Source organism: Pseudochaenichthys georgianus, chromosome 14, assembly GCF_902827115.2.
Source record: "Pseudochaenichthys georgianus chromosome 14, fPseGeo1.2, whole genome shotgun sequence".
NCBI lineage: Eukaryota > Metazoa > Chordata > Actinopteri > Perciformes > Channichthyidae > Pseudochaenichthys > Pseudochaenichthys georgianus.
The window spans coordinates 21442857-21463036 of NC_047516.1; the positions used below are offsets into that span (position 1 = coordinate 21442857).

The following is a 20180-nucleotide window of genomic DNA, read 5'->3' on the forward strand; positions in this document are numbered from 1 at the left end:
CACACACACACACACACACACACACACACACACACACACACACACACACACACACACACACACACACACACACACACACACACACACACACACACACACACACACACACACACACACACACACACACACACACACACACACACACACTCAACCTGAGTCTGACCATGGGTGTAGTGCTGGTGTGTGTGTGTTCATGCGGACCTGGAGAGTAGGGAGTTAATTCAGGCAGGGCTGTGGCAGTCCTCCTGCCCCTCAGCCAGATTAATCATGCAGGAGAGACACAGCAGGCCCCCCGTTCATTCTGCCTGGGGGTGAAGCTGTGCCCGCATACTCTCCGTATCACATGGCCCCGGCCCCCCTCCCTACTCGCTCTTTCTCTCTCTCTCTACTGGGGGTGCTGTGGATGGGTCTGGGGGAGGAGAAGGAGGGGGGGTTATTGGTGGTGTGGTGGAACGCCACAGCACGCAGCATAGCTTTTTCTTTCTCTCCACCGCACTGTTGGTTTTTCTCCCCCCTTCACTTCTTCTTTTCTGTGGGTGGGAAGCAAGTGAGGCAGGAAGAAGAAAAAAAAAAAAAAGGAGAGAAACAGGCGTCCATCTCTCCTGCGAGGAGAGACAACAACAGCCTTTTTTATCTCCCATCGGAGGGCCCTGACGACAGCAGTGGCCAGGCTCGGTGGATGAAGAGGAGAAGTGTGAGGGGAGGGGGGGGGGGGGGGGGGGTGTGTGGGGGGGCATACCAAGGGACTTGCCACAGATATCTCCTGGAAACTGCTCGACGATGTCTGTGCGCATCAGAGAATAGCCAGAGCCATTGTTAGGCTCATTGGGAAACGGAGATATGGGCGGCATCTCGCAGTTGTCTGCTTCAGCGTTTTGCGTGTGCTTTAAAGTGAAAATCATTCATATACAAGTCCTTATAATGAGCCTATTTCATTTGATTGTAAACAGTGCATGCACATATTGCTTCCCTGTGAGCTAGTGGCACCTCTATGAGGGCCTACACACATAGTCAAGAAGATCCATCTATTTGGACAGGAGGGCATTGTGTGAAGGTTTTTCTAGCAGAGACATATCACTTTTCCTGTGATGTGACACACGGGACGTTTTGAAATAATGAAGTATTGACTTTGCACATGGGAACATACACACATGCGTTTCGCTGGACAAAGTAATGATTTAGCATATGCACACATGTTGAACAGCAAGGTTTTAAATCAGCTTACCATATTGAGTGGGAGCAGTATAAACTTTGAATGGTCTTTCCCCAGATGAGAAGTGGTGTACAGGACAGGTTAATAAGCCACACGTTCACCGCATTTAAAGGATATCTTTTCCCATCAGTTAAGTTCAAACAAGCTAAGCGATTGAACTGTGTTGCAATTGTTTTACTCCTAAACTCTCGATACAATCAATTATTAAACGTGTCTTTTCTTTGTTATTTCCGACCAGCATGAATAGGAAAATGAAACTTATCTCAAATAAATGTTGCTAAAAACCTGCTGTTTGTACTCAAATTCTGAATGAATATCAAGCTCCAACCCAGCGAGTCATTCCCAACATTTATGTTCACACATTCTCCGTCTCTCTCGACTGTCACTTTCAAATAGACGCACACAGTGCCAAACATAATCTTGACAAACTAACAATAGTCATATTCATCAGAGCAGCAGGTTGTCAGATGTTTCTAATGTCTTCTTGAAAAAAACAAAGAGGAATCTCTTCTAGGATCTGATCTGAAGGCGAAGGGGGGGGGCACATCTGGTTCCAGATGCAGAACATATCCTAATTAAGCTTCTTCCTATTCCCATTCGTGACCGAAACAATGACTGGTAATGAAAACAAATGTGAAAGTTTGTTCAAAAGAAAGAAATAAAACCATGATGGTGCTGTTTTGGAGAGACTGAACAATTGACTGTCACATCACACACACACACACACACACACACACACACACACACACACACACACACACACACACACACACACACACACACACACACACACACACACACACACACACACACACACACACACACACACACACACACACACACACACACACACACACACACACACACACACACACACACACACACACCTTACCAAGCCTTCACCCTAAAATTAATGACCTCCAATTTGTCCCCATAAGGGAGGCGAGTCCCCACACGTGACTATGTAAACAGATTTAGTTCCCCACAAGTATAGTAATGCTAGGACACACACCCGATTTTCTTAAACAAATACACCTACTGCAACATTGGCTGAGTTTACAGCAATCTGAAATGGAAAATAAAGATATCAAATGTAATTTATGCCTCAGAAATTTAGAATTAACCGATTGTTCATATTAATATCAGAACAAAAAACATGTGGGTCTGCTAAACATTTGATTAAATACTGGCCCTTGTGATAGTTGTGGTTTTGCTTTCTAATCAAAGTTTCTCGATTAGTTAAACATTTTTTTATCTCAGTTTAGAATTATGAGGATTGAAGCTACATACAGAGACAAAATAATACAAAACAAAAGATTCAAGGTGTACAAGTTACACAATTTTATTGTTTCTTTGATTGCACCATACAACTTGACGTCAAAGATAAAAATGATCTCATTGTACAAGTGAGCATTGTAGTAATATTCCATTACAAAATGTCTTTCTCCCTATAAAAAAATGTAAAAAGGAAAAAGTACAACCAAACCTCTCCAAAATAGAACTGAAAAAATTGCAAAAGAGTAACACCGAGCAGGATTATTTGGCAGCGACTGTCCAACATGAGCCACTGGGATGGACAGACAAGGCATTTGGCGCTGTCATGGTCCACAACAGGTCGCAGCCAGGCTCCTGCCAGGTGGCACAGGGACACATACATTGCATTGTGACAAATAAAAAACCCTGCAGTATTCCCAAAGAGGAGACAGCCACATGAAGGAGGACCCTACTGTGCCATATTCCAACCCATTATGTCTGCCCATGCCTTGTCCTGTGTCTCTATATGAGCTCAAACTGACTCATAAGTGGTCGAAAATGTCATTGGTAAGTAAACAATATTGTATAGGATTTGTGTATTTTACAAAAAAATTAGTTTCCCCACATTTTACACCAAGTGGAAAGCATCGACGTGTGAATACATGTGACAGTCATTTCCCTGGAAAAATACATTGCGAATAATTGCTTTGGAATTTCTTTCCCACAAAGAGTGTGTACAGTACTGCAGCATCCAAAAGAAAAGAAAACCATTACATTCAAGCATTTCCATTGCTGTGCTTTGGGAGTGATGGAAACATTGCCAGTTTCTTCTCTTTTTTTATATTTGGAGTTCTCTATCCCATTATCCCACTGGCTGAGGCTCCATGTTAGGGGTCCGACATTGTCCAGTGTGGCTTTGTTTGAATCTGTGGGATTCAGCTGTCGCCTGTGCATCAGTGTGTGAGGATTACCTGACAGTAGGTGTGGTCGTTAGACGCAAGTGGCTTGGCTTGGTGGGGAGAGTAGGCTTGATGGCGCGAGGGGGGGTCTTTGCGGGGGGTGTAGTGCTTTCGGTGCTGAATGATTTCATCAGCTGAGCCACCCGGCCGCGCCCTGCGCAGGTTGCAGCCCCCCCCGACGACGCGCCCCCCACCGGGGCAGCCCTCTTAGACGGTTCTGATGCACCTAGATCTGAAAAAGAGAGATAAAACAAAAATAAAAAAAACAACTCCATGGGCGACATTCTGACTCATGCACAGAGAAGTGATTACATTTTTTTATTTTATTTTTAAAATAGGAAAGCATTTTTTCCACTCAAGCTTCTGCTTTTTGTGGTTTTCCCTTTCCTGTAGTGTGTTATATAGATTTGTGTGCATGTAAATGGTCTGCAAAGGCTAAAATCACCAAATTCACTCACACACTCCCCCCCTTGATTGTGTTATTATGAGAGTGCTCTCATACTTGTTTGATTCTGAAATTGTATATATTTATATAAATGTCCGCATCTGTAGCCTGTTATTGTCTCATTATACCGCACTGTCAATGAATTAAAAGTAAATATATAAGTGGTCATGAACACATCTGTCCATCAGACAGAGGGCTGTGCCTCCTGTCATCATTAATGGACGTCTCTTTAAAATGACCGCTCAGAGGAGAGGAGTTCTCATTTCTCTAACCGCCTGCTGCTTCCCCTCCTCTCTCCTCAGGTTCCCCTCCTCAGTCCTCCGCTCGCATCTCCTGTGGGCGGGACTAAGTCTCGAGGAGGGGAAATTAGAGAATTGAGAAGCCTGTATTATACGTGATTGGTAAACCGCTTAGAGACCGCCCCTTAGCCTGTCACCACAGAGCCGACCAGCTAACCAATCAGAGCATACTGAGCTCTGGTTTCAGACATAGGGTGAAAAGAGGTGCTGCAGCACAGGCTTTATGAGAAAAATAAAGAGCTTTTTGAACATCAAATGTAGAGGCACACGATACAAATATGAACCTGTAAATGAGCAGATTAGGGCCCCTTAATTTCTTTTCAAAATTGGCTTATTACAAAAAACTCATTCCAAAACACATTTTTCAGAACCTTTAATTCTAAAAATTGTATGAATATATTTTAATATTTGTTTCTTAAATACATTTTCCGTTTCTTCCTCCAGAATAACACTTTTAGTACAAAGCGATTGCTTCATTAGCATTTTCTCTCAGTGTTTCTCTTCAATGTGCAGGGATGATTCTTTGGGCCGTCTCAAAGGGACTGCACTCTACAGCAGGGCATTGCTGCGGATGGAAACACAACACCTTTTGGGAGAATAAGAAATCCAGGTGAAAAGGAGTTTAAAACCGATAAACCATGAGAGTTTCCCTCAGCACATGCTGTTGTTGCAAAAACAGGAATGAAGTGTTCCCACATCACCCGATAATTTCCTCTCTGCAAAACCAGCGCCTACTTTTCTCCTCGCTCTTTACTACCTGCTTTTTTGCTCCTTTTCATTCGTCTCCCTTTATCCCACTCTGGCTGAGCAGAGGTCATCCTCAGTGGAAGTGTACAGGGACACAGCTGGGTGTAGTTGGTGTGTGTGTGTGTGTGTGTGCGCGCGCGCGCGCTTTCTGAGGTACTGTGTTTGGAAGAGGGTGTAATTGAGGGAGGAATGGAGGGAACAGGAGGGAGGGAGGGAGGGCCACAGGGACGGCAATGGAGAGCAGACAGACGCTGCTCAGACACCAGAAGGCTTGAGGAGCCACATATTTTTAGCGTCATCCCTGGGGGACAGAGATATGTGAGAGCGCCCGCGTGCACGGCTACACACAAGAACACACACTCTCATAGTCACACACAGACAAAGTGAAAACATGCACAAGCGTTCACACAGTTTGTAAAAGTTGAATTTTAAACACACACATTCTCATGTTACACTCAGGTCTGTGCATGTTCACACACACAGAAAGGGAGACACACACATTTGCACAGTCCTCCTGCTCATTGGATTCAGTCACGCAACACACGCACACGCACACACACACACACGCACTCCTGGGGCCAGGAAACCTTTAAAGCTCTTGATGTCTTGTAGCCATGAGTGCACGGAAGACCTAAAGTTGCCTTTAAGCTTGTGTTATTGTTTATTGTTGTTTACTTTCCTTTCTCTCGTCACTCTCAGTCTCTCTCTCTCTCTCTCTCTCTCTCTCTCTCTCTCTCTCTCTCTCTCTCCTTCCCCCTGTGGCTTTAACACCTCCCTCCACCTTCCTCTTCATCTCCCCCTGTCTTGCCATGCCTTCCTCTGCCCCATGACCCGCAGTTCCTGTGTTAATGTCCTCTTGCCGCGCTGCGTGGGCTTGCCTCTGATTGTCTCGTTGTGTTGTGTGGTCACCACGGAAACCTTGGATAGGCTCCAGCAATTGAGGCTGACACACATTAAGGCACGCACCGAGCTCACACGCAGACACACACACACACACTCGTGAAGATACGCAGAGGCGCATACACACTCGTGGTCAGAGAGTTTTTTTAGCTCCGAGCCTTGGTGCAGGTCTGAGAGGAATGCTTAATGGAGGGACAGAAAGTGAAGCAGAGGGAGAGGGAGGATTGGTGTTATCGTCATTGGACTGTGGTAAATAACACATTTATATACAGAGATTTGTATATAAATGATACTGTTTGTCTTCTTTGAAGCAAAACCTCATGCCCTCCCACAGGTAACCTGACGAACCCGTCTTATCACACCCAAAAACTGCTCAAACCCCACGCCTTTCTGCCTGAAAGTCTCCCAAGCAGCTGCACTCTTAGCCCTGTCAGCAGAAACAGTCATTAAATCTACCTGTGAAAACACCTATTAAAATGAAAGGGAATCTCTGCATTAAATCACTCGTCAAGATTGATTAATCTCCCGTTTGAGCCTTCAAGCGCCACTCCTCACATCTCAGTCCAGCTCGTAAATGTACAGGGAGACAAAGGAGGTGGGGGCGGGAAGCAGTGTCACTGACCAGGCTAGCACAAAAATTAAAGACCAATCTATCTCTTTAAAGACCTCCACGTCTCTGGCAGAAAGAGAGGAGGGGGGGGGGGGGCTCGGACGAGGGGGGTGGGGGGCTGAAGTGGGGCAGAGGGCAGAATTCCCGAGCAGCATGTCTGTGGACTGAAGGGCAGGGAGGAAAGGGTGTGTGTGTGTGTGTGTGTGTGTGTGTGTGTGTGTGTGTGTGTGTGTGTGTGTGTGTGTGTGTGTGTGTGTGTGTGTGTGTTGAATCGAGGGGGGGGGGGCCCCTCCTGTGTGGGGGCTGGGGCCCCTGTCACTTATCAGCTCTGGCTGAGCGTCGCCCAGGGCTAGAGTCGGGAAGCAGCGCTGGAATGTGTGTCCTTCCCTCTGAAGGTGAAGAGAGAGGAGAGGAAAGCCGACCGACAGACAGACGAACGGTTTCTAAACATGAACGCACGCACACACACATATGAACACATACCGCCAGCTGCTGGAGATTGATACACTTTCATATTCACGCATATATGCTAATATTATATGACACAAACACACTTGGACTGACCCCTGTTATCTGAAGTATGAACTATAATACGTGGATTCACTTTCATGCAGATGACACCTAACTTTAGACAAAGCTTAAAGTGGTCGATTGGGCTCTCATTTTCAGATTATAATGGAAAAATGCCAGGTGTTTTTGAATGAGTAGATTGGTTAAAACGCATTTTAACCCAGATGTTATGTGGGCTGGGAAAAAATCTATTATGTTTCCTCCTGAGGGAGTTTGCAGTTCATTAGGTCAACATTGACAGCATAGTAAACACTTCACGACATGTAACGCTGAAAAGCCAAATAGTGAAGGAGAGATAAAGTAAATACACACTGCGCTTAAAATATCATTGTTTAAAGTGTTTCTATGATGCAGTTCTGTAATACCACATTTGACTATTTAGATCTTGACCTGCCTGTCGTCAAAATACTAAATAAAGTTATGACATCTTGAATCTTACTTTTCAGATAACAAAGTAGACTACTTCAGATCAAATTCAAACTATTCTATCTACTATCATAAAACTCTTTCCTGATATTTGACGGTGATGACAATAACCAAAACGTAACTCGTACGTGCTTTATTTTATCAATTGTTCATTCAATCTAATAAAACTACATTTCCAAACGTTGTGCTACTATGGCAACCATCACATTCATTATTAAATTCATCTTTTCCAACTGTTGTGTGGGACACCGTCTCTCCTCGCAGGAAGCAGGAATCCTTGTCATTACCACATTCAAAATAAAACGGCCGAGGCATGAGTCCTATCCTAATCGGCCTCCTCCTCGTTTTGAAACAAGCATCCTGCCATTGTCAAGGACAGACACACCGTCAGTATTCTCTGTCCACAGTCAAGACACATTTATCCAGCAGTGTTCGGCCCACCTCAACTCCCACCACACCAGCTGTTCCTTTCCCTTTCTTTTCCTCTCCGTTCATCTCTCTGTTATGCATTGCCCTGGTTTTGCCCACTGGTGTCATATCCAGCCACCTATGTGGGTGCACACACATAAACACGCCGGTGCAACCATGATTCATTGGAATTATATATTTTTCTTTCTTCATTCTTTGCAGGTTTTAGTCATTTCTATTGTCTGAAAAATGTTCCCGATCCAATCGACAGATCAGCGCCGAGCTCTCCGCACGTGTGGTAGGCGCAGAAATTCACTATGTGATTCTTCAACTGTATGTTCTGCCAAAATAAGCAAACATGATTTCATAAATACTTCCAGAATAATGCCTCTTCGGGATAATATTAGGAGCTTGGTAGCGCTCTTCTGTCTGGCTTCTGTAGAGTTTTGCCCGGCCTCCAAAATCTACAATAAAGTGCCAGAAATGTTCAAAAATGAAAACTAAAGAAAGGAAGAAAGTTTGAGGATTACAATGTTAGAAAACATGCTAGCTGTTGTGGTATGTTTTTCTGAAGGAAGTGATCTGAAGGAACATTCACTCATTTCTTTCTGGGAAAATGATAACATGTCAATTCCTTTCTAATACAGCGTTAATTTGAAACTACCTTATTAAACTAGCCAATGTCCGGCAGTGGCTCAGTCAGTAGGGGCTTGGACTGGGAGCTGTAGGGTCGCCGGTTCAAATCCCCGACCAGACCTAAAATATGGAGTGTGGACTGCTACTTGGAGAGATCCCAGTTCACCTCCTACCCTGCCGTGGTGCCCTTGAGCAAGGCACCACCCTCACAATAGCTGCCCACTGCTCCTGGTGTTAGGATGGGTTAAAAGACACATTTCACTGTGTGTGCTGTGTGCTCTGCATGTGTGGCCATTAAAGAGGGGTTTCATCCCTCCCAATTCTTCGAAAGCATGATCTTGAGCCAATGAGGCAATGCTAGTTTTGACTCTTAACCAGAGTGACACCTTTCCCACAGAGTCTTAATTTGTATACAAGCTGTACTTCTGTTTTCCCATAGCCTCCAAGAACAGTTGCGTGTGTTTGCAGTGGGCTGTAGGATGTGCACTTTTCCAGCAGAGGGACCCTATGGATATCATGTTCTCCATCCAATTGGAGTGTTTCTATTCAGTATCACTGTTTTCCACTGGATGGCGCTAAGTTCACCGCTTACAGTCCTCATGTTTCTAAATAACTGGGTCACTGTATGGTGAATGAGTGTTTGGTCAATTCATTACATTACATTACATTGCATTTAGCTGACGCTTTTATCCAAAGCGACTTACAATAAGTACATTCGACCAGGAAGACACAACCTTGAAGAAAACAGAATCATATAAGAACATCAGGTTTCAAAGAGCCAATCGTTTCAAATTCATGAAATTGGTTGCTGTGTTCAGACAGGAAGTCGGGGAATCACAAAAATGAACTAGAAGTAATGTGCACAACATGCTGTAAGAACAATAACCATATCGAGGCCTTAAAGAAAACAATTCTGACTCTAAACTAAGAGCAACTGCATGGGGAAAAGGCAGGGATACGCAAGAAATACAGACCACATGATACACACAAAGAGAGAGGGAAAAAAGTCAGTTTCCACTGGTTTGTGAAAAACTGAGTGAAATGGGATCAGCAGTTTAATGTCATGCGTTGGAGTTGGTCCGTTCTGCCACCACCGTCCCCGAGGACAAAGTTACCTGCTTCAACCGGTTTTAATGATGATAATATATATACTCTTGTGTGCAATCTACTAAAATATACAGATATTATTTAACGCTCTGATGAATGTAAGCGAACATACTCCTCTTCAAAAAGTAATGCCTCTCATATTTAACTTTCGTAAAACTATCTGATGATATACAATTTGACATTAAGTGAATGCAGTGTTCATTCAATTATTGTTTTGGGATACAAGGTAACACTAACATATTAACACATAGTAACACTAACTATGCCAAATATCTGAAAAGCAGAGGAGAAATAGCGGATTCATATTATAACTTTATAAAAAACACATGGCTCTTTTTGCTCATTTCAGCCCACATTGAGTCCTTAATCCTGTACTATTGATCTGAAGGACTATTGTGTATCCCTTGCCTTGATCTTGGCACCTCAACCAAGCAAGAGTGTTTATTGACAATGTCCATGCTAACTGACAATAGAGAAGCGACCAAAGGAGCAGGTGTGTGGGGGCGATGCAGTACGATGTCACAAATCCCAGTCACAGAAGCTTTGCCCCCTCTGGGCAGGCCTCTTTTTTACTCTGCCAGTACATAAAGATTCCAGCGGGCTGAGGCACTATTTGGCGAGCACTTTGGGTTTGGAGAAATAAATCCTTCCTCCGTGCTGCAGCACTGAGAAACCTATCTAGTATGGACTTTGTTCAGACTGCTCAGCTCTCCGCAGCCATTATTGCTCACAGAGAAGGAGCAGTCGGGAAAAATGGTTCTCTTGTTAAACCAGTGGTTTGTGTCGGATGCAAACTTGAGTAAATGTGCAATGTGTCCAGTCTTAGTTAAGAGACTATCTTAATCCTTTCTGATTCTATATCCTATCCTCATTCCAATGTAATAGATGTTTCTATTAGCTGTGTCCATGATGACACCAGCCATTTTTAAAGGGGCCCTATCATGATAATTTCCAGGTTTATATTTGTATTTGTGTCTCTACGAGCCCAGTCTGCTCTGATTGGTTGGTTGGCCGGCTCTGTTGTGATTGGTTCAACCGCTCTTAAAAAGGTTGTCCAGGCCCTTTTTTTGTTCAGCATATCACTTACAACTTGTTGGAGCGCCAGCCAATAGAAAAGTGAGTGCATGGTGATGTGACTATGCAACACTCACTTCTAAGACGTTGCAGACCATTTAAATGAAACGTATACACACTACAGGAAAGGGAACCCCCCCCAAAAGCATAACAGGGCCTCTTTAAGGTTGTTGCTATTGGTGTAAACAAGTAAAAGATTGCATTGACTGGAAAACAATTCCAAATTAAAAAGAACACAGAGGGAGATTTTATTTCATTCGACATCAGCCCCATCATGTTCCCTTCCTCGTGACGCTTTGCTCACTCACCTTTCCCACACTGTGCCTCATTGGGTTTCTGAGGGTTCCTGTGGGCGCAGCCCCCCTTTGGTGGAGCCAGAGTCTGTTTTGACAGCTGCTGCTGCCGGGGGAAGGGGACGCTGCGGCGGTGGCCAGCTTCAGATTTGCGAGGCAGGGTCTCGGGCTGACAGAGCCTGGCGCAGCGGGTTTGCAGAAGCTGGTCTCACGTTGACAGGGCTGGCTCTCGTGGGAGGCCTGGAGCAGATGGGGAGCTGCGGAGCTGACTTCTCCTCAGTCGCACTGGCTGACTCCAGCTCGGGCTGCAGAGGGAAGAGTGACCAAAAGAGGACAGGGAGAGCGCGATGAGTGTTGACAGCTTATTCACATACAGTGGAATTACTGTCACGTTTGATTAAATCATTGGATAAATGATTTACCAAATTACAGGTCGGAGAATGAGACACACAGAACTATGACCGCTGATTAAGAGTATTTGCGGGAGAAAATGATAAGGTGACTTGGAAATCAAGCAACCTCGCTAATCTTCCGTCTGATCTTACGCTCCTTAATCAACAATCACTCTCACCTCCTCTCTCTGGCTCCTTCCCTCACTAAATCAACTGGAGAAAAGCTGCAGCGGGCTCTCAGCAACAGCCACTAATACATCTGCAGCACTTGAAACACCCCCCTTCCTGCTTCCAGAAACAAATCACTCTACCTACAAACAAGACGTACAGGATAATGCATCTTGTACAGGGAGGCTGTCAGACACTCACTGCCACATCAGCATGAGTTGCCCAGGGATGAGTTTGGGCCTCTTCTAGTCTGGTGCAGATATAGGAAGTGAGGGAGAGACATCTCCTTCTATGGCAGAGAGGAGGGGAAAAACAGAGAACAGAGGGGAGCTTACGCGCCCAAACCTCGAGAGACTATCCCACAATCCCGTCCATCTGCGACTGACGCATTCGCTGTCTCTGGCGTTTTAATTCCCCGATCAAGTTCATCAACCATCTGTTCTAGGGCAGTCCAGAAATCCCGCCTTGCCTCTGTGAATCGGCTGTACACACCTCGCACACACATTTGCCCGCATGTAAAAACACATAAAAGAGAAAGAAAGCCAGGGAGAGATGGAGAGCATACTCCTCGGACAACCCGAGGCTGGAGCGATGATGGAGCCAGAGGGAGGAGACTTCAGTTCAGCTGTTCCCCGGAGAGAGGGCTGTGAGGGGTGCGGCAGCCCAGGCGAGTACGAGGGGGGGAAAGAGAGGCAGAAAGCTGATCTGAAGAGAGGCTGGGAGTGCGGGGACAGCTGGCCTAACCACCATTTCCTGTTACTCACAAGGGGTGGGACTGCCATGTAGAAGAAAGACACTAAAGCCACGTCTCAAAGGAGAGGATTTGTTAATCAATCACACCTTGCTGTGATCTGTGAGACTGGGTTTCAATCAGACTCAGAATCCCTTTATTAGTCCGACAGAGGGGACATTTACTTTGTTACAGCATTAACTTTGCTTTTTTCATTATCTTTGCTTTTTATGCCTGTTTTTAAATGCCTTTATAATATGTATTTATGCTGTATTTGTTCTTAAATGTCTTTTGTTTTTAATCTGTAAAGCAATTTGAGTCGCCACGTGCTGAAAAGTGCTATATAAATAAATTGCCTTGCCTCCAGCCGAAAAGAGCCAAAGACAGCTTAATGTTACCCAAGCATGCATACAAAAAGTAATAAGAGTGTCTCTGAGTGAATTTGACACCAGAACATAAGCTGCTCTTTGCTTTATAACTATACTATAATAAGTATATTATTCAAATTCTATAACTGGATTGCAGCAACCTTTATATTCTATTTTCTTGTAATGGCGGCACTAATTAGCATAATAGCATGCCACAGACACATGTGATCACTTTAAGAATAGTTTTATTGCGTTCCTTGACCCTCAAAACATGGATCTGGACACCTTATCTGTTCAGTTATCTGCAATAAAGGTGTAAAAGAGTAGTGAAACTCGATTTTAGGGTAAATAAACACTAATTTGGGGGGAGGAAATATACGTGGGACAATTTGCCAACTTTTAACATCGCTAATCGTTTTCTACACAATTTTCACAATCTAGAAAAGCTGATTAGAAGTATATGTCAGGGGGGTGCAATGCATGATACCCCCTTCTACCCACTAGACTATTAAGGTTAAAAACTCTCCACTTAGTTTGCAAATACCTTTTCTGCTGCTGGAGGTGAAGGATGCTCACTCACTGACACCTGTGGGTTTCACAAAGACATTACACAAGTGTTACAGGCCATGATGCAAGCACAGAGCTCAAATTGTAGCAGGCGAGGGGCTCCCACTCACCGGCAGAGGGAGTAGCGGGCTCGACTCCCCACACTTCCCCTGTTGGGACGAGACAGTGCCATGTTAGATGATACTAAGAGGCCACACGTCATCCTCCTTAACTTTGAGTCAGTGCAGTGCTTCAGGGAGCAGGGAAGAACAGAGTTTCCACAGTTAAATAAGAGTTAGAAGAATGATTGCCATATGTAACTGGAACATATCGGTGGGTGGGGTAAATGCAGGGGGAAATCACTGAGTGGTTGAATGAATCGTGGTCAGGCCAGATGAGACCGTCCGCCTGGCTCGCTCTGGCTGAGTGTGGTGCAAGGTTGCCATGACAACACAGCACATGGCGGGGAAAGGAGCCACACACACACACACCCACACACACACACACACACACACACACACACACACAGCCACACACACACACATCACACACACACACACACACACAACACACCCACACACACACACACACACACACACACACACACACACACACACACACACACACACACACACACACACACACACACACACACACACACACACACACACACACACACACACACACACACACACACACACACACACACACACACACACACACACACACACACCAACACACACACACACACACGGCTTATTTTCACACAAGAGAAGCTTAAATAAAAATGTATGAGGAGGAATAATTGAAAAGTGATTCTCAAAAAGGGTAATTGATAGTTTTCACAAACTGTACGTCAGGTAACAGAAGAGAATTAAAAAGTCTTCCATTGAGGGAGACAAAAAGGACTAGTCTTAAGAACAGTTTAGACAAATAATATGTATTCTTGATCAGGTTGTTTTGTTTGACTAAATAGTAAAGAGTCATTTCACATTAAGAAAAATCACCAGGAAAATAGTATAGCATAATTGTTTGCCGTAGACAAACATATACACACCTTTAAATCCAGCGAAATACCAGGTTGTGTTTTAGGGGTGGGGTTTTCTCTCTCAGTTCTAACAGGTTCTGTTGGTTTCTGCTCTTCAAGATACTTTGATGGCTGCCAAAAACATAATCAGAACAAAGTTGTATCTCCTTATAACCACAATGTGTGTTTTCTTCAAACTGTAGTATCATGATAATGTATCCAAAGAAACTTCCGGATATCAAATTGAAAACAAAAATGTTGGTTACAGATCATTCATTGCCTGTAATCTATCAAATCATGGTCTGGTATGTATTTAAAAAAAAAAAGTGTATTACTGTGCATTGTTCTGTAGACTTGGCGACTTCTTTTCTGCGAATCCTGAGGAGATGAATTTGGAGCTCAGCTCATCCAACTCCCGATCACAAGGACCGAACCACGTCTCCATCCCCGTCCGAGCAGCCAGCTCACATTCTTACTGTTGGCTGGAGGAAACGCAACAACATGTGGGTTAGTTGGCCATCAAAACACTGACCAGATAAGAACATAATTACAACTCAGGATCAAATAAACAAAATGGGAGACCACAACCATGATATCTTTTACAGGAAATAACACACTAATCCAATAGACATACATGATAGAAAGGTTTATAATGTAATGTGTCCTTTTCAGTAATTGGCCAAAAGTTGCACAGCTTATAAACATTTTTAAGAATGCCACTTTCTCCGAACTTTTCCAGTTTTAACAGGAGCCTTATTCATTTTGGGGGGTTTTCCCATTTACTGTAGTGTGTTATACAGATTTTTGTGCAAATGTAAGTTTCTCTCCCACACACTGGACTCCTTTGTTTGCTTCCATAACATAATGACATCACTATGTAACACTTGTGCTTCTATGGGCTAGCGCTCCAAAACATTGTACGTGATAGCCTAAGGGGTGAGACATTTCTAAGCAGTTTACCAAGCACAACAGAGCCGGCCCCCTAACCAATCAGAGCAAACTGGGCTCTGGTTTCAGACAGAGGGTGAAAAGAGGTGTGCAGTATGAGAACAATAAAGAGCTTTTGAACATTAAAGCGTGTAAACATGTCACAGTAGAGACACAACATACAGATATGAAACCTGAGAATTAGCAATTCATCTTTTTAAAATACGAAATATTCCAGATAATCCCTTCTGGCTCTGTCCATTCGGAAGTAAACTGTCAACTTCACCACCAGAGTCTCTGGTAAGTTGAGTCTGCTGTTTTGATTAGAGACGGACAGGAGCAACAGCTGGTGGGGCAAGGCAGCAGAATGCAACACACAAGAGAGGATCTATAGATGATTCAAGAAGAGGGGACAGGGGGAAGCAGCACTGCCCTCCTTTGTTGTATAAATCTAGTTTTAATTCACTAATATGAAATAATTCAGATTTTCCAAATTCCTAACTCTAAAATATCCATAGCTGATATTTGGGGTTACACTTCCTTTTGTGTATGTGAGGACATTGAATCCACATAAGCTTTCAAACACAATAGGCCACACACTTTCATACCATGTGACTGCTTTGTGACTCTTGTTTGGGAGCATGCAGAAGTGACTTGAAGAGAAAGGGATCTGACGTGGGTTCAGAGGGCGACAGCTTGCGGGGTTGAACACGGGATAACATAGTGAACATAGTTCATAGTGAACTGGTTTTGCCAGCCTGCCCTGTGGATCGTATTGAGGCAGGGCATACCAGGAAGACTACGAATACACAGCAGTCAGAGAATACCTGGGTAGACATTTATCAGCCCCATCCGACAGCTACAACCACAACACCATTGTTAGGCGAGATGATTCCTGTCAGCTGAGTAGCGCACATTAGGAAGATTAATGTGCTGCCATTAGCAGTGTAAGAAACATTGTCAGACTTGAGTTGATCATTATGTTCCCTGATACTGCATCGATTTTTATAACCCTTTATTGTACTGTATTATTTATATTATTGAATAGTTTACATCAGGGGTGTCAAACTCAAGGCCCGGGGGCCAAATCCGGCCCGCGACTTCATTTTATGTGGCCCCACAAGAGCTTGCAAAAAATATGATTTTATTATACGGTTACATGCTACTTTACAGAGGCACGTTGCCCATGAACTACATGTCCCACAATGCATCTCAAATGTGACTTTTTTCCTCAGAATTTGACACTTTTGAAAATGTCACTTATTTTTTTGATTTTGACTTTTTTTTTCAAAATGTGGCTTTTCTTTTAAATCATTTTGTGACATTCTCACTGAAGACACTTGCAATTATTTGCCCGAGACTTCTGCTTTCAGACGTAGTTAATTATGATATTATTACCCTATCCGATAATAATCCAATTGGATTATTATCGGATAGGGTAATACCTTCATAATTATATTACATTATTGCTCTGCATTCAGAGCAATAATGTAATATAATACATTATTTTATATATGTTAAATATTATATGTATTTTTATATAGTCTTAAAGTTACAACCGGCCCTTTGAGTGCAACCATAATGCGAATGTGGCCCGCAATGAAATTGAGTTTGACACCCTGGTTTACATGAAAACCTTTGTGATGTTGGATGTTACTGGGACTGTGTTATTTTTACTCACCCTTGCTTACAGTATCGCACAAATATAGCAATTTAAAATGGTTACCCTGTGTCATGATGGATTTCATATCACCAGATTCTTATAAATACATAACTGTCAAATGTCCTAAACAGTGTGAAAAAACTATTTAAGATATCCTTTATCAACATCTCAAGAACAACTTATCTGATCAAAGTAAGAAGCTCTACTGAGCCATGTCTGCCTCGTGTGAATGTCCCCAGTTGCATGCATAACATAAACACAGGGACACAAACAGCCCAGCACATAGTCACGAGGCAGAATACATAAACACAAACAACCCTAAAGCCAGCCTAACAACAGCAACAGTCCCATGATTGAGAAAAGGCTGACAATGTTAACTCCAGCCTAGAGAGACGCCGGCTTCATCATCTGCATAACAACAAAGTTAGCATGCGAGCCCTGCCACAAGGCCCGCCAGATACACTCTTTGTTTTCCAACACACTTACATTTCCTGCATGCTTCCTGTTTCGCTCCCTGCTAATTGTGTGAGGGATTGAGAACTGACTCACTTCCTACTTTTACACAGAAACACCAACGATCCACCATTTCCTCTGCAGACTGTGTGGAGAGGAGTTGTGTGGCCATGTGATCTCAGCCTGCAGTGTCCATCCAGCCTAAAGACAGCTGCATCGGTCATTGAGAGATAGAAAAGCCTCTGTTCTCTCACTCGGCACCACAGTATATAGTAAGACCTTTGTTGCTAGGCAAGACAAGGAAGATCACATTACTCTATTAGTCAGAGTCAACGTCAGTGTGTGTAATTGGCTTCAAGTCACCTTTAAACAAGACTTTTAGCAACAGCCGTGTTGTTTTATATAAGGTGGTCGCAAAATCGGATTTTCACTACATGACAAATACATTTTGTACAATGTTATTATCGTGATATCGATAGACAATTTAAAGTAAATAAAAGGATATTAGCCACATTCATCTTTAACATTGTTTATCGTGCATTTTCTTTCTTTTTATACAAATTAATTACACGCTAAAAACAAGTGTAAGAAGGTGGAAAGAATATAACCAAAAGCATACAAAAGGTGATTTGTTGATATTTTAAGAGGGACTATTTACATCTATCATATGTGTAGGTTACCATTAACATATTTCATTTTAAAATATCACTTATTATCTTCAATGCCTTCAAGACATCCGGGAACTTTTTGTGGTTAGATTCCTCATCGACAATAACAATCCTTCCGTGGAATATTAAAATAGGACATTTGATATGTCAGTGTTATTACCCCACTCGTTTTGCATACTAGTACTTGCTGACACGGTGGAGAAAATGCAGACAGACAGGATTTAGCGGAAGACGTCAAACCAGTTTCAGGGCCAACTCACGGCTTCCTGACTTTCTGGTTGTTTTGTTTGATCGCTGCATGCATACTGTTGACTGTTGCTTTTGAGTCGAAGCCACTTCCTATTAAACACATGTAACTTCCACACTGCCTGTTAATCCCCACCCACATGTGTTGTATCTAGTTTCCATTAAACACAAGTTTCGGTCACAAGTTCCGGTTATGATTTGTCATCTGTCGCTCTTCGACTCACTTTGTGTGGTGTGACTGAACAAAATAATAAGTGAGAGCTTGAAATCAAAATGATGTGCATGCCGACGCATTAAACACTGCCTCATACTAAAAACTATTAATAAATACCTCCTATAAAACACACACACACTCAGAGTGAATATCATTTTACCCTGACATCTACTTTACTTCCCTTGTGTAAATGTTAACATCCTCGTTGAGTGCGATGTCAACATTAACCCAGCAACACCATCAATCTGCCGTAATTGTTTAGGACTCCAGATATAAATAGAGCTTCATGTTGGTGAAGTCTAAGTGCTCTTTGGTTTCTGTCCTCATGTCACGCTGCACTACATACACACTTGGACTTCAGGTAAACAGCTGTTGGGGAACATGAGCTACAGCAGCAAAGCACGTCATTCCCAACCTGTAATGCAAACATCTTGACAAAAAAATATGTCCTTCTTTAAAAAGTTCTCTGTGAAAAAAGTTGTGTTCAAAAGTGTCACGGTGCACTTGGAGCTGCACCCTGTCGAGGTGGACACACAGGAAGAAAGAAGGGAAGTTCACAAAGGTGAAGTGGTGGTGGTGGTGGAGATGAGTCGTTACCTTTTTTTGGCTTTTTTTGCTTGCACTCGGCGTCCCCCCCTTCTTTCTCCTCCCGTTCCTTCCGCGCCGCACCTGCTCCTGCCGCATTTCAGGAACAGAGTCTTCTTCTGGTCCTCATTCAGAGCGTTCAGCATGTCGGGGTCGATGAACATGTCCTTTAAAATCTGCTGCAGCATGTTGGCGGTCGTCGAATGGTGGTGTTAACTTCGCACCACAAAGCTTTAGGAGGTCGGGGGCTCTGTCCTTTGGCCAGCTGCTTTCTGAAGTGGACAGTGTTGGTTTTATAGACATCAGTAGAAGTCTTGCACCGCTTCTTTGTCCTACAAATCTCTCTTAATGAAAGTCTTCTTCATGAACTAAGGAGCCTGTTCTTCCTCACAAACACGCTTTTGTACATGAGGTACAATCTTACACACATACACTCACTCAAACAACATCCTGTTTCCGCTCTGTGTTGTGGTGACAGGTGGAGGTCATCTTTTGGATAGTCTAAAAAGAAGAAAACAGAGAGCACTTGAAACATTGGATTACATTGTAGCCTATGGACTCTAAACCTTCTCAATGTCTTCTATGTTTCTTGATCTAACCTTAGGGAAACTTCTTCTCTTTCATTCCTATGGAAAGTGTGTTAAAGGCAGCTGTCTTGTCCCTCCCTTCATGAACACGGAAGAGCCCAAACCCTGTTCCCAAACTGACAGAGACTGCAGCCCAGAATGGGAGGAGATTGCTAAGGAATGGGACTGCTTCTGTCATCAGTGCCCCCCTCTTTCTTCCCTCCTCCCCACCACACATCCCTTCCCAAAGCCCATGTTCCTTTCTCCCCTTAACTCCCACGAGATAGCGGCTCCATTTTAACATAGCTAGTTTCTGGTTGTTCAGAGAAAACACAACAGGGTCATATCCCAGGAGCACATGAGCCGGCTTTCTCTAACAAGGGGGTTGCAATGGACTCCTCAAGTCACAGTGGGGAGTTAAACAATGGCTACCACATAGGCAGCACTTGGAGGGAAAGAAAGCTTGTCTCAGACTGAGAACTATCACACTGGAGGAATACAGATGACCAGACAATGCAGAGAAGGAAACCCAAGGATAGGGGTGTAGGGAGCGGAGAGCGTACGTGATACAGGACAAATGGGAGTTGTACGAGAAGGGTAGAATGTGCTGAAGTACTCACAGTGGGATGTAGACAGCCGCTCCACAGCAGAGTATGCTAACTAAGCTGAGAGTCAGAGCGCCGTCT

General features: G+C 43.7%; 1 pseudogene; it reads right to left on the bottom strand.

Moving 5' to 3' along the window:
- Positions 1-2530: 2530 nt before the first annotated feature.
- LOC117458585 (nematocyst expressed protein 3-like) lies at positions 2531-20178 on the bottom strand (annotated as a pseudogene).
- Positions 20179-20180: the final 2 nt, after the last annotated feature.